The sequence below is a fragment of the Diabrotica virgifera genome, chromosome 7, assembly GCF_917563875.1.
Source record: "Diabrotica virgifera virgifera chromosome 7, PGI_DIABVI_V3a".
In the NCBI taxonomy this organism is placed as follows: domain Eukaryota; kingdom Metazoa; phylum Arthropoda; class Insecta; order Coleoptera; family Chrysomelidae; genus Diabrotica; species Diabrotica virgifera.
In genome coordinates this window covers 193,710,794-193,725,661 of record NC_065449.1, presented here as the reverse complement: position 1 = coordinate 193,725,661, position 14,868 = coordinate 193,710,794, and the positions used below count along the sequence as shown (strand labels likewise).

The 14,868-nt window shown below is 33.4% G+C and overlaps 1 protein-coding gene across 1 annotated transcript in view; it reads right to left on the bottom strand.

The window, feature by feature from the left end:
• Positions 1-14,868, bottom strand: part of LOC114329597 (uncharacterized) — a 427,965-nt gene that overhangs the window by 374,295 nt on the left and 38,802 nt on the right. The gene's annotated exons all lie outside the window — the stretch shown is intronic.

The following is a 14,868-nucleotide window of genomic DNA, read 5'->3' as shown; positions in this document are numbered from 1 at the left end:
ATCTGCGAAAAAACGTCTATTTTTGGATGTGAAAGGTGGCATTCGGATTTTTGCAGATAAAGTTAGGTGACACCTTCAGTCATAATAATTGACTTATGCTCCTTCTCAAATATGCCCGGAACATTAATAAAAAAATTAAAATATTTAAAAATTTCGAAAAACGTCGATTTTTTTCTACTTTCTTTGCTTATCACTTTAAAATGATTCGTTTTGGAACAAAGTCGTAAAGAAATAAAATAAAGATAATTGAATTTTGTATGATATACGACTGGTCAAAAATGTCTTAACGTATTACCTTTTCTGCAATATAGCAATAAATACAAAATAAGGGGGCAAAATACGCCTGTTTTTATTCAATGTTTTTAACCACTTTGGTGGCACTTAGAACCTTAGCAATTCACTTAGGAAATTCTTCGTGAATACTTAAACCGTGTACCAAATTTAATTAAAATCGACCTAACAGATTTTGCATAATAAATTTGCAATCTGAATATCTTTAAAAAAGTTCAAATTTTTTAAAATCTTTCTGAACAAAAAGTAGACCATTTAGAAGTTGTCTAATTTTTTTACATATAAAGAGGTGCTCTACCTATCTAATACACTTTACATAATTAAAATCGGATTATTTAAGGGGCCTCAGCAATGATTTAAACTTTTTAAATTTTTAAATTTTTTGGCTTATAAACAGATAGCTTTGTTTAATAATAAAAAAATTGATTTTTAGCAATGCAAAAAATTGAAACCGATATAATTTGACTTAAACTCTCAAATTCTGTCAGTAGAATTGCTATTTTATTTTTTAATCAAAAGTTATTCGCGTTCAAAAATTGCAATTTTTCGAATTGTTGAAAGTTCCACTGCGTTTATCTCGAAAACTATGCATCCTACGAAAAAACTTGCAAGAACATTTTTTGCTTAGAATTACCCAAGAAATACAAAAAAATGTCTTATTTTGCAAAAAATCGATGTTATGTAATTCCTCAAGTTCTTTGTTTATAACAATCTTATCGACATCCGGATCAACTGTTACCCAAAAAAATCGTGTTCTACGGGTCAAAAAATACATAAAAATCTTGGGTAAGTCCATCTAAATAAAGGAGTCTGTAGCGCCCCCTCCTGGCCACAGGACTAATTTGTTTATAAGCCAAAAAATTGTTTATAACTTTAAAACATTGCTGAGGCTGCTTAAACAATCCAATTTCAATTCTGTAAAGTGCATTAGATAGGTGGAGTGCTTCTTTATATGTAAAAAAATTGACAAATCTTTGTATGTTCTAGTTTTTGTTGTGCAAGATTTTAAAAAATTTTAATTTTTTAAAAAAAGTTTAGATTGCAAAGTTATTATTCAAAATCTAGTAAGTCAATTTTAATTAAATTTGGTGTACGGTTTTAGCACATTACCAAAATTTTCTAAGCGAATTAGGAAGGTTCCAAGTGTAACATAAGTGATGGAAAATCATTGAATAAGGACAGGCTTGTTTTGCCCCCTTATTTTATATTTATTGCTATTTTGCAGCAAGGGTGATAAATTAAGACATTTTTAGCCAATTGCATCTGATATAAAATTTAATTATCTTTGTTTTATTCCTATACGACTTTGTTCCAAAATGAATCGTTTTAAAGTTATAAGCAAAAAAAATTAGAAAAAAAAACAAAATTTTTTGAAATTTTTAAATATTTTATTTTTTTTATTAATGTTCCGGGTATATTTGAGAAGGAGCATAAACCAATTATTATTAACGAAGTTATTACCTAACTTTATCCGCAAAAATCTGAATGCCATCTCTCACATCCACCTAAAAACAGATCCTTACTGGTCTATACGTGCTCAATAGAAAGACAACTCGTTTCAGTCAAAGTCAAACAAATACTAACCTCTACACGAATGTTGTGCATATATGAACATGACGCCTGAAGCCGTCATGCATACCTGACAATAGTAAAGGTATGACTTTAGGCGTCATCAGCATTCAAAGGGTTAATAAACAACATTTTAAGATTAAGACATTTTCTTGACAGATGGAAAGAAGCTGACGTAATATTGATTGAAAACTCAGGGAAAAATGGCACATTTCCACAGAATTATAGACCGATAAGCTTATTACAAACAATAAGGAAAATTGCAGAGCGTGTCATATTAGCCAGGATAAAAGAAAAATCTAAATCAATCAGAACAACACCTGAAGAACAGTTCGGGCATAGGTGCGAGCATTCATGGGAAGTTTAATTGCTGCGACTAAGAGAACATATTATGAAAGCGTTCAATACGGCCGCCTTTCCAGACGCTAGTAAAGCATTTGACAGAGTCTGGCACGACAACCTGCTGTATAAAATGAACCAATATGTTTCTAGTGAGACGATGATATGTCCTCTTTCGTCATACCTAGCCGACAGGAAGTTCAGAGTTCGAATAGGGCGAATCTTATTCGAAGTTGGAACCATGGAGTGCAGTGTACCACAGGGAGTGGTATTACCACCCCAACTGAACCCATATCGTTACTAAATCTATATGTAGATGATGCAACGAGAGATTCTAGCAGTACCCACCCAGATTTAGCAACAAGACACCTACAAAAAGCGCTTGACGAACTACAACAATGATTTTTACAGTCGAAAATAGCTTCCAACGCTGACAAAACAGCCCATTATGTACCAGAAAAGAAGAGGCAGACCAAATGGGATACTATCATTATTCGATACCCAAAATGAATGGTAAATCAAGCTAAATATCTAGGCGTAGCGTTGAACAAAAGGCTGACCTTTACAGAACACGTGAAAGAAACGGTCAACAAAGCTAACCTACTTAGGAGTCAACTCAGCGCTAGTAGGTCGAAAGAGTAAACTGAGGTTTAAGAAAAAATTTTAGGATGGCAAATTATATAATTTTGCCGACACTAACATACGCCTCAGCCGCATGGGGGCACACTTGTAAAGCAAACAAGAAAAAAATACAGGCCATCCGAAACCACATGATCAGGGAAGCTCTGAATATACCTGGATATGTCCCATTAAGATACGTATTTGGACATACGCAACAAAAGAGAGTCCTGCAAGTGATAGACGAAGGAACACACGAACTATTTAACAGTATCAGGAACCATCCGAGTAGTTGACAGTTTGTTGCAAAATTTCTAGTGGAAGAAACAAAACACTTTCAGTAGCTTTTTTCCTCTAGTGCTCATTTGTGCCTAGCAAATATATACAGTATGGTGCAAACGAAAGGAATAAATTCGTTATTTCGTATACCGGCGACATTACGGAAAAATCCGGTCGATTTTTTTTTAAATTATGACATTTTGGCATATACATCACACAAGTGACGTCATCCATCTGGGCGTGATGACGTAATCGATGATTTTTTAAATGAGAATAGGGGTCATGTGCTAGCGCACTTGAAAGGTTATTCAATTCTCTATTCAGTAATATAAACAACAACATCGTTTTTTATACAGGGTGTCAAAAATCAATTTTTTATATTAAATTAATTGACAAAAAAGTAAAAAAGGAATTTATGTAATTTATTTAATTCAAAATACATATACTACTATCAGAAAACAGGAAAAAAATGTTTATTCGAAAAATTAACATTGGTTTTCGCTTAAATTAATAATTATTGTTCAAACTTCCAAAAAGCAGGTGCCTAGCGGGATGCGGGTGCTTTAACATTGAATTTAAGCTAAAAGCAATTTTTATTTTTCAAATAAACATTTTTTTCTGTTTTCTGATAACAATACAAAGTATTTTGTTTTAAATAAATTACATACATTCTTCTTTTTTTGTCAATTAATCTAATTTAAAAATTGTTTTTGGACACCCTGTATAAATAATTATGTTAATGTTTACATTACTGAATAGAGAATTAAGTACTTGATAACCTTTCAATTGAGCTAGCACACGACCCCTATTCTCATTTAAAAAATTATCGATTACGTCATCACGCCCAGATAGATGACGTCACTCGTGTGATATATATGCTAAAATATCATAATCTAAAAATAAAAATCGACCTGTTTCGGGATTTTCTTTAATGTCGCCGGTTTACGAAATAACGAATTTATTCCTTTCATTTGCACCATACTGTCCATACTGTATAAATTGATAATTATTTCGCTTGTCATGAATTTGTTGCTTATTACACAATTGCTACGTTTAATGTACAATTCTCGTATGTTCGGTATATAGTGCTTATCCATTAAAATATTAAATTAAGTGGTTAGTTGGAATAAGTAGGATTTCACAAGTCATTTTTCCTAACGCTTTAGTTAACTCCTGCGTCAATGAGCAGAAAAGTTCCTCTTGAATATTTCCTGTACAAAAACGTTCCAATGCGAATGATTTAACACTCCAACTGAAAAGCTTTTTTAAAATACTAGGTATAACAAATATAAAGAAAGATATATAAAGCATTTTTCAGTAAATATACAATCCTATAACAGCAGTTACGGTTTTATTGGAAATAAATCTAAATTTCGTGAACATAATCATATTTTCAAAGTAATTTTGTATTCTACAAAGGCATTTGTTATTATTTTCCGAATCCAACAAATATTACCCGTCCCTTTGCTTATCTATGTTCATTCCTTTGAAACAATATCAAATCATTAACTGAAACAAAAGTGAAATAGACGTTTGTTTGTATATAATCAAGATAGCGCAAATTTGCAATTACAAAGAGCGTATTACTGCGGAATTTCAGCACCAATTATTTTGCCGTTCGACCGCGCCATATTTTGAAAAGGCAAAATAAAACCAGTGCCACAATGCTTTCGCATATATCATGTTTTATTCAGATACTACGCTTCGGAATAAATGTAATTCAACCTAAAAATAGTTTACAAACGGTGATGATGGAGCTACAAGATTTCAAGAGTTGCTTTATGAATTATGGATTTATGGCCAGATTTAAAATGTGTTCTCACCAAGCCACAACATGATATCAACTTACGATCGTAAATGTGTTAATGGCTTGGCCAATAAACTTTTTTCAAAAACGTTGCCAACAGAGTATTTAGGAAAAAGAGGCAGGATCGTTTTATTTCAAATAGATTATTTGAGCAACTGTAAATTCTATAAATATAAAGCAATACATTGAATCAAAACAAAAATTAAAAAAAAAACGATTGCAAAATTTTCGCTGTCCGTTGGTCTTTCTAGGGATTACTGCAGTCAAAACTTCTAATGATACAGAATAACAACTAATGACAGATTCGATATTGTTTGTTAAAATTACAGAACTATTGCATGCAAATATATTTACGAGGGAAGAAATACTTGGATATTAAGCTGTATTTAGTAAATAAAATGGAGAATTGTCACATGGAGAAGTGTAAAGTGTTGGAGGCGTTCAGGTTTGGTAAGAGTGTAAGATAGGGTTGCTTTGATAATCTCCACTCTTTAAAATATATGGAGAAACAATATAAAAATATATATCCACTAGCAGCAAAAGAATTAATAACTTAAGATACGCAGATGATACAACGCTTTTCGCCGAATCCTTGTTTCATAGGGCTGTTAGAACGATTAGAACGAATAGAACGAGTAAATTGGGAAGCAGTTTGATCCATGAATAAATAAAAAAACAAAGATTATGATCTTACATCGAAGAAATAACAACCAGCCAGACATTGTAAGAATCAATGGCATCAAATTGGTAGATCAATTTGTGTATTTGGGCACCCTCCGGATAACCAATTTCGGAGGATGCGCCAAAGAAATAAAGAGAAGATTAGCCATGACCAAGGAAGCAATGACAAAGCTCACCAAAGTATAGAAAAGCCACACCATCACCATGGATACAAAGATAAGGCTGGTAAAAACTTCTCCATTTTTCTATATCTGAATAGTCGTCTGGATATTTTGGATCTGAATGCTGGTCTTTGAAGGAAGTTGATAAACAAACAAAAATCTGACAAAGAATGTTGCTAATACCCTGGACCGCAAGAGGTACCAATGAATCTATTCTTAGGCAGCTGCACGTTACAAGTGGGATTCGATACATTGTGACCAAAAAATCACTGCATACTTTGATCATGTGGTGCGTATAGATGGTTTGGAGAATCAAACTTTGCAAGGGATGGTGCAAAGAGCGAGATCCCAGGGAAGATTACCAATAAGGAATGTGAAAAAGACCTCAGAGGATAAGCGCTCCCAATAATATGAAACTAGTAATATACAATGGAAACAGGAAATAGAAATTGGAACTAGAGTATTGAGATGCTGTGTCTTCTCCGTCTTTTAATTATAGAGTTGAAGCCTGGACAATTACAGACGCAACTGAAAAGAGGCTTTGAGATGTGGTGTTAACGAAGAATGTGGAAAATATTATAGACACAACACCTGTGCTACGTAGGAAAGAAAATTGAGCTAATTTGGTGACATACTAAGAAATGGATTTGGAGATATTGGCTATAAAAGGGAAAGTGGAAAGAAAACAGGATTGGGGAGACGACGCAATGGACATCCTGGTTGAAAATTTTAAAGCACTGCAGTGGAAAAACAACAATAGAACTCTTTAGAACCGTTGCAGACAGGGTAAAATGGGCCATGATGATCTCCAATGTCCTTAAAGGATGCGGCACACGCAAAATAATTTTTTTAATAAATAATAAATGATGGTTTTGCTTGTTTTCGATTCAGAGGGATGCACACCCGCTGGACAGGCTGTTGCTACCATTGCAGGCGTCATCAGCAGCGTTCGTTAGCGTGCACCAATCTGAATGGAAAAACAGCTGGACCATCAATTTAAAGGGAATCTGAAAGATAATTCAAAATCCCCATTAGGACGCGCTACAGCGACATCTCTTAACAATTTGAAGAGTCTCAGATGCAGAATCCACCAAACATGGTAAATAGTTATTTAAATCTGAGACTATTCGTTTTGAAACTGTTTCGACTGCTGATGACGCCTGCAATGGTAGAAACAGCCTGTCCAGCGAGTATGCATCCCTCTGAACCGAAAACAAGCAAAACCATCATTCATTATTTTTCTATCTTTACTCGATTTGAGTACTGAAAGTTCCTCTTCTGTCCTTTTTTCCTAGACGAATAAAAACGGAATGTGATCGTTTCCTTTTCGTTTTCTATATTCGTCGTCTGCGGTCTTATTAATTGAAAAAGTCGCATATTAAGGATGTACCAGAAAGAACTTTCAAAACGAATAATCTCAGATTTAAATAACTATTTACCATGTTTGGTGGATTCTGCATCTGAGACTCTTCAATTTGTTAAGAGGTGTCGCTGTATCGCGTCCTAATGGGGATTTTGAATTATCTTTCAGATTCCCTTTAAATTGATGGTCCAGCTGTTTTTCGATTCAGAGGAGTGCACGCTAACGAACGCTGCTGATGACGCCTGCAATGGTAGAAACAGCCTGTCCAGCGGGTGTGCATCCCTCTGAATCGAAAACAAGCAAAACCATCATTTATGATCTTTCTATCTTTACTCGGATTTGAGTACTGAAAGTTACTCTTCTGTCCTTTTTTCCTAGACGAATGAAAACGGAATTTGATCGTTTCCTTTTCGTTTTCTATATTCGTCGTCTGCGGTCTTATTAATTGAAAAAGTCGCAGATTAAGGATGTACCAGAAAGAACTTTCAAAACGACTAGTCTCAGATTTAAATAACTATTTACCATGTTTGGTGGATTCTGCATCTGAGACTCTTCAATTTGTTAAGAGAATTTTTTTCTTTTTGGATGTTTCCAGTAAAAATTTCAAATAATCAGAGCACATGAGAATATTTTGTTTGCTTTTCTTGTTTTGTACATATATAAACATTTTCATTAGCCTTACTGTACATTACTGTGTTGTTTATTTTTAATTTATGTAAATAATTAGGGACTCGATGTTGAACTAACTTATATTTATCTATAAGGATTTTAGCAATTTTCTTTGTAAATGCTTTAGCAATTACCGCTGCCGGGTTTAATAATCTTACACTAGCAGCAGAGCTGCATCAATTAGTTCCCTTAAAATTAAAAAGAAAACGAAACTAAATACAAAAGTCGTTAAATGAGGGGCCAGTAGAGCGGCTCCTTTTTCTTTGACACAAAAGCACTTTGAAGCACCATTAAAGAGTTTTCTTTTCTCTGAAGTCTTGTTTTCTCTTCAAAAGATACAAACCGATTTTTATTTGTCTTCCGGTTGAAATAGCAAACTTGATTTTGTGCACTCGATATGTCTAAAACACCGATACACCGAGATTTTCTTTGCGAACCTTGTCACAATGTCAACAAAATTAATTTCAAAGGAAAAAGAACAATGAAACAATGTGGATGTCTACGTTTACGCAGTGAAAATTGAAAATAATTTTGAACACAAAAATATTAAAAAATATGTATTATCCTTAACTTGTTCTAAGTTGACTATAAAACTCTGCATGCTATCCAGGCCATGTATTTAAAGCAATCGTGACCGAGGACGATAATTGGGTGATCTTGATCATATCTTTATTGGATTTCTCTAATATGGAATCAATATACAAACTCCCTCTATAAAAAATTATGCAAATGAAATATGTTTGCACTATTTAATACCTAGACTCTGTTAGATATAGGCTCTCTAACAACATATATAATATTAAAATTATAGACTTTTGTCAGACAAATGAATGGTTCGATAAAACTTATACGAAATGTGTCAATAGCCTATCGATGGCCAGTACAATTCGTATTTAAAAATGTCTTGGTGGGTCCCAGACGAGAAAGCATTGACCTTTTATATACCATAAAGTGTTTTTATCTATTAATTATCCATCTATGTCATGTTAGGGATAGCATTATGTATTTGTCTGATTAAAAAATCTATTAAAACGGAATAACGAAAATCTATGACATCAAACAAATCAACATCATCAGTAGTACCACAACCCTTTTTGAGCTTCGACCTTCTCCAGTATATTTCGCCAGCCATTTCTGTTCATTCTTAATCGCTGCCAATTTGCTGCGCCGATCTTATTCACCTCCTCGTCCACACCGTCTTGGGCTACTTCCACTCTTATTTCCTACTGATACCGCTAATAGTTTTCGTCTGGCTTCTTCATTTTCTCTTGGCACATGGATATTTCCTCTCTACCCTTTATTATTTCCATTAAAATAATCTCTCTCTTGTCGTTTCCCTATTACTGAGGATCGTGATTTCTTCCAATATTCCTAACAATGTTTCTCCATTGGTCTCTATCTTCAGCTGCTCTATGAGCTTCGCAGAATGAGTTTCCAGCTGAATACTTTATTTGGTCAGACCATCTAGTTGGGGATCGTCCTCTTGATCTCCTCCCCGGAACGTTTCCAGAAACAATTAATCTCTCTAAACTGTCGTCACCTCTGCGAACCACGTGACCAAAGAATTGCAGAATTCGTTGCAGACATATTGTGGACAGTCTTTTTTTAATATTGAGTTGGTTTAGAATGGAAACGTTTGTCCTATGAGTTATCCGAGGTATTCGTAGCATTCTTCTCCAGCACCACATCTCAAAGGCATCAATTTTTTGGCGCTCGCATGCGCGAAGATTCCAAGTCTCTGCTCCGTATAGAAATATTGAGAATCAGTCTCATCTTGATATTTTGAGAGATAGATCTGTCTTTCCAAGCTTTAGTTAAGCGGCTCATCGCATTTTTTGCCATATCAATACGTCTCCGAACTTCTGCTTCACAGTTACCATTGTTAGGTATACTAGACCCGAGATAGACAAAGATGTTTACTATCTGGTATTCCTGTAACATGTTAGTCAGTTGAATAGTGTTGAATCCGTCGACCATCATTATTTTTGTCTTTGCTTTATTGATTTTCAGACCAACTTTATTGCTTTCTTACTCAACTCTTCGCAGAAGATCAACCATTTCTTGCTCATTTGCCGCTATAAGTGTAGTATCATCAGCAAATCTTAAATTGGAGATTTTCCTACCAGCTACTGTTACTCCACCGGGCCATCCTTCTAAAACCATCCTCATGACATGTTCACCATAAATGTTAAATAAGTCAGGTGACAACACGAATCCTTGTCTAATCCTCTCTCAGTCTTGAATTGGTTTGAGAACTTCTGATCTAGTCGTACTGTCGCTATATTAGACTGGTACAGATTTTTAATAAGTGTCACCAGGTGCATGGGTGTGCCCATTTCTATTAAAATTGACCACAGATTTATCCAGCTTACATAATCAAATGCTTTTTGGTAGTCAACGAAGCATATAATCATAGGTACTTGAAATTCTCTAGACTTTTCAATGAGTTGTCTCAGGTTCAGGATTTATTCCCTTTTACGTTTACCCTTTACAAACACCGCTTGTTCCTGAGGTATTTGGTAATGTTATCTAAATTAGTGACAGTTTGCGGTAGTTTTCACATCTGGTAGTAGTTCCTTTTTTGTGTAGTGGGATATAAATTGAGGTACACCATTCAGATGGCCATTTTCCTGAATTCCAAACAGCGACACAGATAGAATGGATGATATGTAATCCTTTGTCACCTAGTAACTGTAGTATTTCACATGGTATTGAATCAATGCCTGGGGATTTATTTCTCTTTAGTGAATTAATTGCATCTTTGACTTCAGTGGGTAAGACATGTACATAAACTTAACGAAACACTTTTGAAATTTTCAAGTTTGAAATATTCTATAATTAGCCGTTAATTAACCGCTAATTAATCGTGAAAAAAAAAATTTACCGCTCATTAACTTTTTTTTTTATGCGATGTTTCGCTAAGTTGACGTCAACTTAGCGAAACACTTATTTAAAAAATTAGTATTTCGTTCCCGCTTATATCTCAATCGACGCTATTATTTAACCGTTAATTAATCGTGAAGAAAAAAATTCAATAATTTATTAAGTTTTTTTTTTATGCGATGTTTCGCTAGGTTGACGTCAACTTAGCGGAACAAAAATTTAAAAAATAGGTATTTCGTTGCCAGTTACGGCTTGTTCGATTCTATGAATTAACCGTAAATTAATCGTGAAGAAAGAAATTTCACCACTTATGTAGTTTTTATTCTTTATATCTTTCGACAAGTTGGTGTCAACTCGGTGGAACGAAAATTTAAAAAAATGGTTTTTCGTTTTCGCTTATAGCTTAATCGACGCTACGAATAAACCGTAAATTAATCGTGAAGAAATAAATTCAATAACTTATTAAGTTTTTTTTTTATGCGAAGTTCCGCTAAGTTGACGTCAACTTGGCGGAACAAACATTTAAAAAATGTTTATTTCGTTGCCAGTTACGGCTTGTTCGATGCTATGAATTAACCGTGAATTAATCGTGAAGGAAGAAATTTTACCGCTTATGTAGTTTTCATTTTTGCAATGTTTCGCAAAGTTATTATCAACTTAGTGATACCAAAATGTGTAAAATATGAATTTCGTTGCCAGTTCAAGCTTGATCGGTTCTATGAATTAACCGTAATTTAATCGTGAAAAAAAAATTTAATAATTTATTAGGTTTTTTTTTTATACGATGTTTCGCTAAGTTGACGTCAACTTGGCAGAACAAACATTTAAAAAATGTTTATTTCGTTGCCAGTTACGGCTTGTTCGATGCTATGAATTAACCGTGAATTAATCGTGAAGAAAGAAATTTTACCGCTCATGCAGTTTTCATTTTTTCAATGTTTCGCAAAGTTATTATTAATTTAGCGATACCAAAGTGTGTAAAATATGAATTTCGTTGCCACTTACAACTTGATGGGTTCAATGAATTAACCGTGAATAAATCGTGAAAAAAAAAATTCAATAATTTATTAGGTTTTTTTTTCGTATGATGTTTCGCTTTGTTGACGTCAACTTAACGGAACAAAAATTTAAAAAATATCTATTTCGTTGCCAGTTACGGCTTGTTCGATGCTATGAATTAACCGTGAATTAATCGTGAAGGAAGAAATTTTACCGCTTTTGTAGTTTTTATTTTTTCAAGGTTTCGCAAAGTTATGATCAACTTAGCGATACAAAAATGTGTAAAATATGAATTTCGTTGCCAGTTCAAGCTTGATCGGTTCTATGAATTAACCGTAATTTAATCGTGATAAAAAAAATTTAATAATTTATTAAGTTTTTTTTTTATACGATGTTTCGCTAAGTTGACGTCAACTTAACGGAACAAAAATTTAAAAAATATCCATTTCGTTGCCAGTTACGGCTCGTGCGATGCTATGAATTAACCGTGAATTAATCGTGAAGAAAGGAATTTTACCGCTTTTGTAGTTTTTATTTTTTCAAGGTTTCGCAAAGTTATGATCAACTTAGCGATACAAAAATGTGTAAAATATGAATTTCGTTTCCGCATAGAGCTTGATCCACACTATGAATTAACTGTAAATTGATCGTGAAGAACAAAATTTAACCGCTCATTAAGGTTTTGTTAGGCAATGTTTTGCTAAGTTGACATCATCTCAGCTATAAAAAATTGTGAATGAAATTATTATTTTTTGTTTTATACTTTCCTGACGCTGTTACTTAATTGCTAAGTATTCAGGAAAGAACAAAGTTTACTCCTTATATAGTTTTTTCAAATGCGTTGCCTCGCTGAGTTGATATTCACTTATGAATCCAAAATTTTTTTTAATAAGTACATTCATCGTTTTAACAAATTGCTTGATCAATGATCGGAATTAACACTTAAGCAATCATGACAAAAAAGATTACTCGCCCTTTTATTATGTTGTATGCTATATTTCTCTAAGTTAATACTAACTGCGTGGGACTAAAATTTTCTAAATTTGTATTTTATTTGTAATTAAAGCTTGACCGATATGCTATGATCTAAATGTTAATTAATCGTCCTATTATTAGAAAAAAAATTTCTTGCCTATTCGGTTTGTTCTAATGTGAGGTTCTGCTAAGTTGAGATCAATTCAAAGAAAAAAAATTTTCAAAATTATTATTTCGTTTCCAATAATCGCTTGGTTGACGCTAAGGAAGACCTTTCTTCAATTGTAAAAAGAAAAAGTTGATCCTCATTTAATTTTATTTTTTACAGTACTAGTAGCATTATGAGCGTCATAACGCTACCGTTTCACGGTACGAAGACGCTCATAACGTACTCGTACTGTGAAATATCGTACATTACTCGGACGTAAAGTCATTTTCCTACTCGTGTGATTATGTTCCTCGGCTTCGCCTCGGATCACAACCCTCACACTCGTGCATGATGACTTTACTGTCCTAGTAATGTAATATACTATTACGGCATTTCACTATGTTGACGTAAACTCAGCCAACCGTCAATTCTAAAAATTATAATGGATGATTGCTTCACGCCTAAACACTGCTATTGATCAACAGTTAATTAATCGTGAAAGTCTGTACTCTATTCAGGGATTTTTGGAATTTTTTTGCCCTTTTTCAATTTCACTCCTCTGAAATGACAGCGAGTTTTCGGAGCAGCTCTAAAAATCGTTTACATATGATGCGAGGTTGATTTTCGAACCACTGTATGATGAGCTGCTTATCAACATGCAATTAATTGTTAAAGAAACATAATTTACCACTACATAATTTTTTCGCTGGGTGATGTTCGACTGTGCCGTTTTAAACGTAGCTGATCAAAAATAAAGAACTGGTGTATCGTTACTATTGAATGATTTTTTGATGCTATAAATTAACCGCTGATTTATATTGATTGAAAATAATTAAACGGTAATTCAATTTTTTTATTTTGATGTTTCATTCAGTTGATAGCAACTTAGTCTAATGAAAATTAGGAAAATCAATCATTCATAATTGTTTTACGCTCTATTTTCATTACTACTTTAGAAGTTATTTAATTTTTCAAGAAAAATGAACCGCTCATCTTGTTTTATTCATGATTTATTTATAATTTTATATATCCCAGTTCAACAGTATCGCTAAAAATAATGCAATTTCGTGATTGCTGGGAAAAATTGCTTAACTTCGTATCGAACCAAAGACCTCAATACATATTTTCATTTGCATTCGATGTGGAGTTTATTTGTTTTTCCGGGAAGTAACAGGATCTATTGACTATTACGGAACTGTAAAAAGGCAGTGCACTTACCAGGCGTCCGATATTTTCAATATTCATTTTCTCTCAGTTGGCATCAACATGGTGTAACAGAAACTTGCAAATGTGTTATCAACCTCAAAAAATCTACGTTTATGAAAAAATTTTTTACAAAATTGATAGAAGAACGTAGTTGTAAAAAATTATCGTTTTTTGATGATAAGGCAATAAACTAGTTGCAACTGTCGAAACCTAATTGAAATAAGAGAAAACCTAACGTTCTTCAAAATTAAAATATCAAGTCTATTCATTTTCGCCAAGTTCACATGGTTGTTGAGGAAGCATTACTATGAAGCTTGTTATTTCAGCAATTAAAAATGCTAATGTTCCGAATGTTCGTCTGTTAATAGTCACTTATTTGACTTTAAAAATGATGGTTTGTTTAATATCTTTAATGTACAACAACTAGTTTATCGATTTCAAAACATTTTTATTTTACATCGTCTCAATTGTTATTTCTTAAAATAAAAAATCAACTCCGGCTTCACGCGAACAGTCTTCATTACAGAAGTTGATTTTTGATGAAGATCGTCGTATATCGTCCACTTCTGTCCTCTTTTTGTCAGCGCCACGTAATGTCCGATTGCTGAAATTCTTCTTGTCATAACAGTTGGCCCTTGATAGAGAACTGCGCCAAGAAAACCGTATTCCTGTCCTGTTTTTGGGCACTCGAACGACTTCGGAATGGATTCGATTGTCATGTTTTCGTCGCAATCAAGGCCAACCATTACAATCTTTCCTGTAAAAACATGAGTAGCATTATACGTCAAAATCAATAAGAATTTTTCGTATAATCATTAAAAGTCAGAATCATATTACTCCAAGTTGGAATGAAAAATTTTTTATTTTTTATAAATTATTT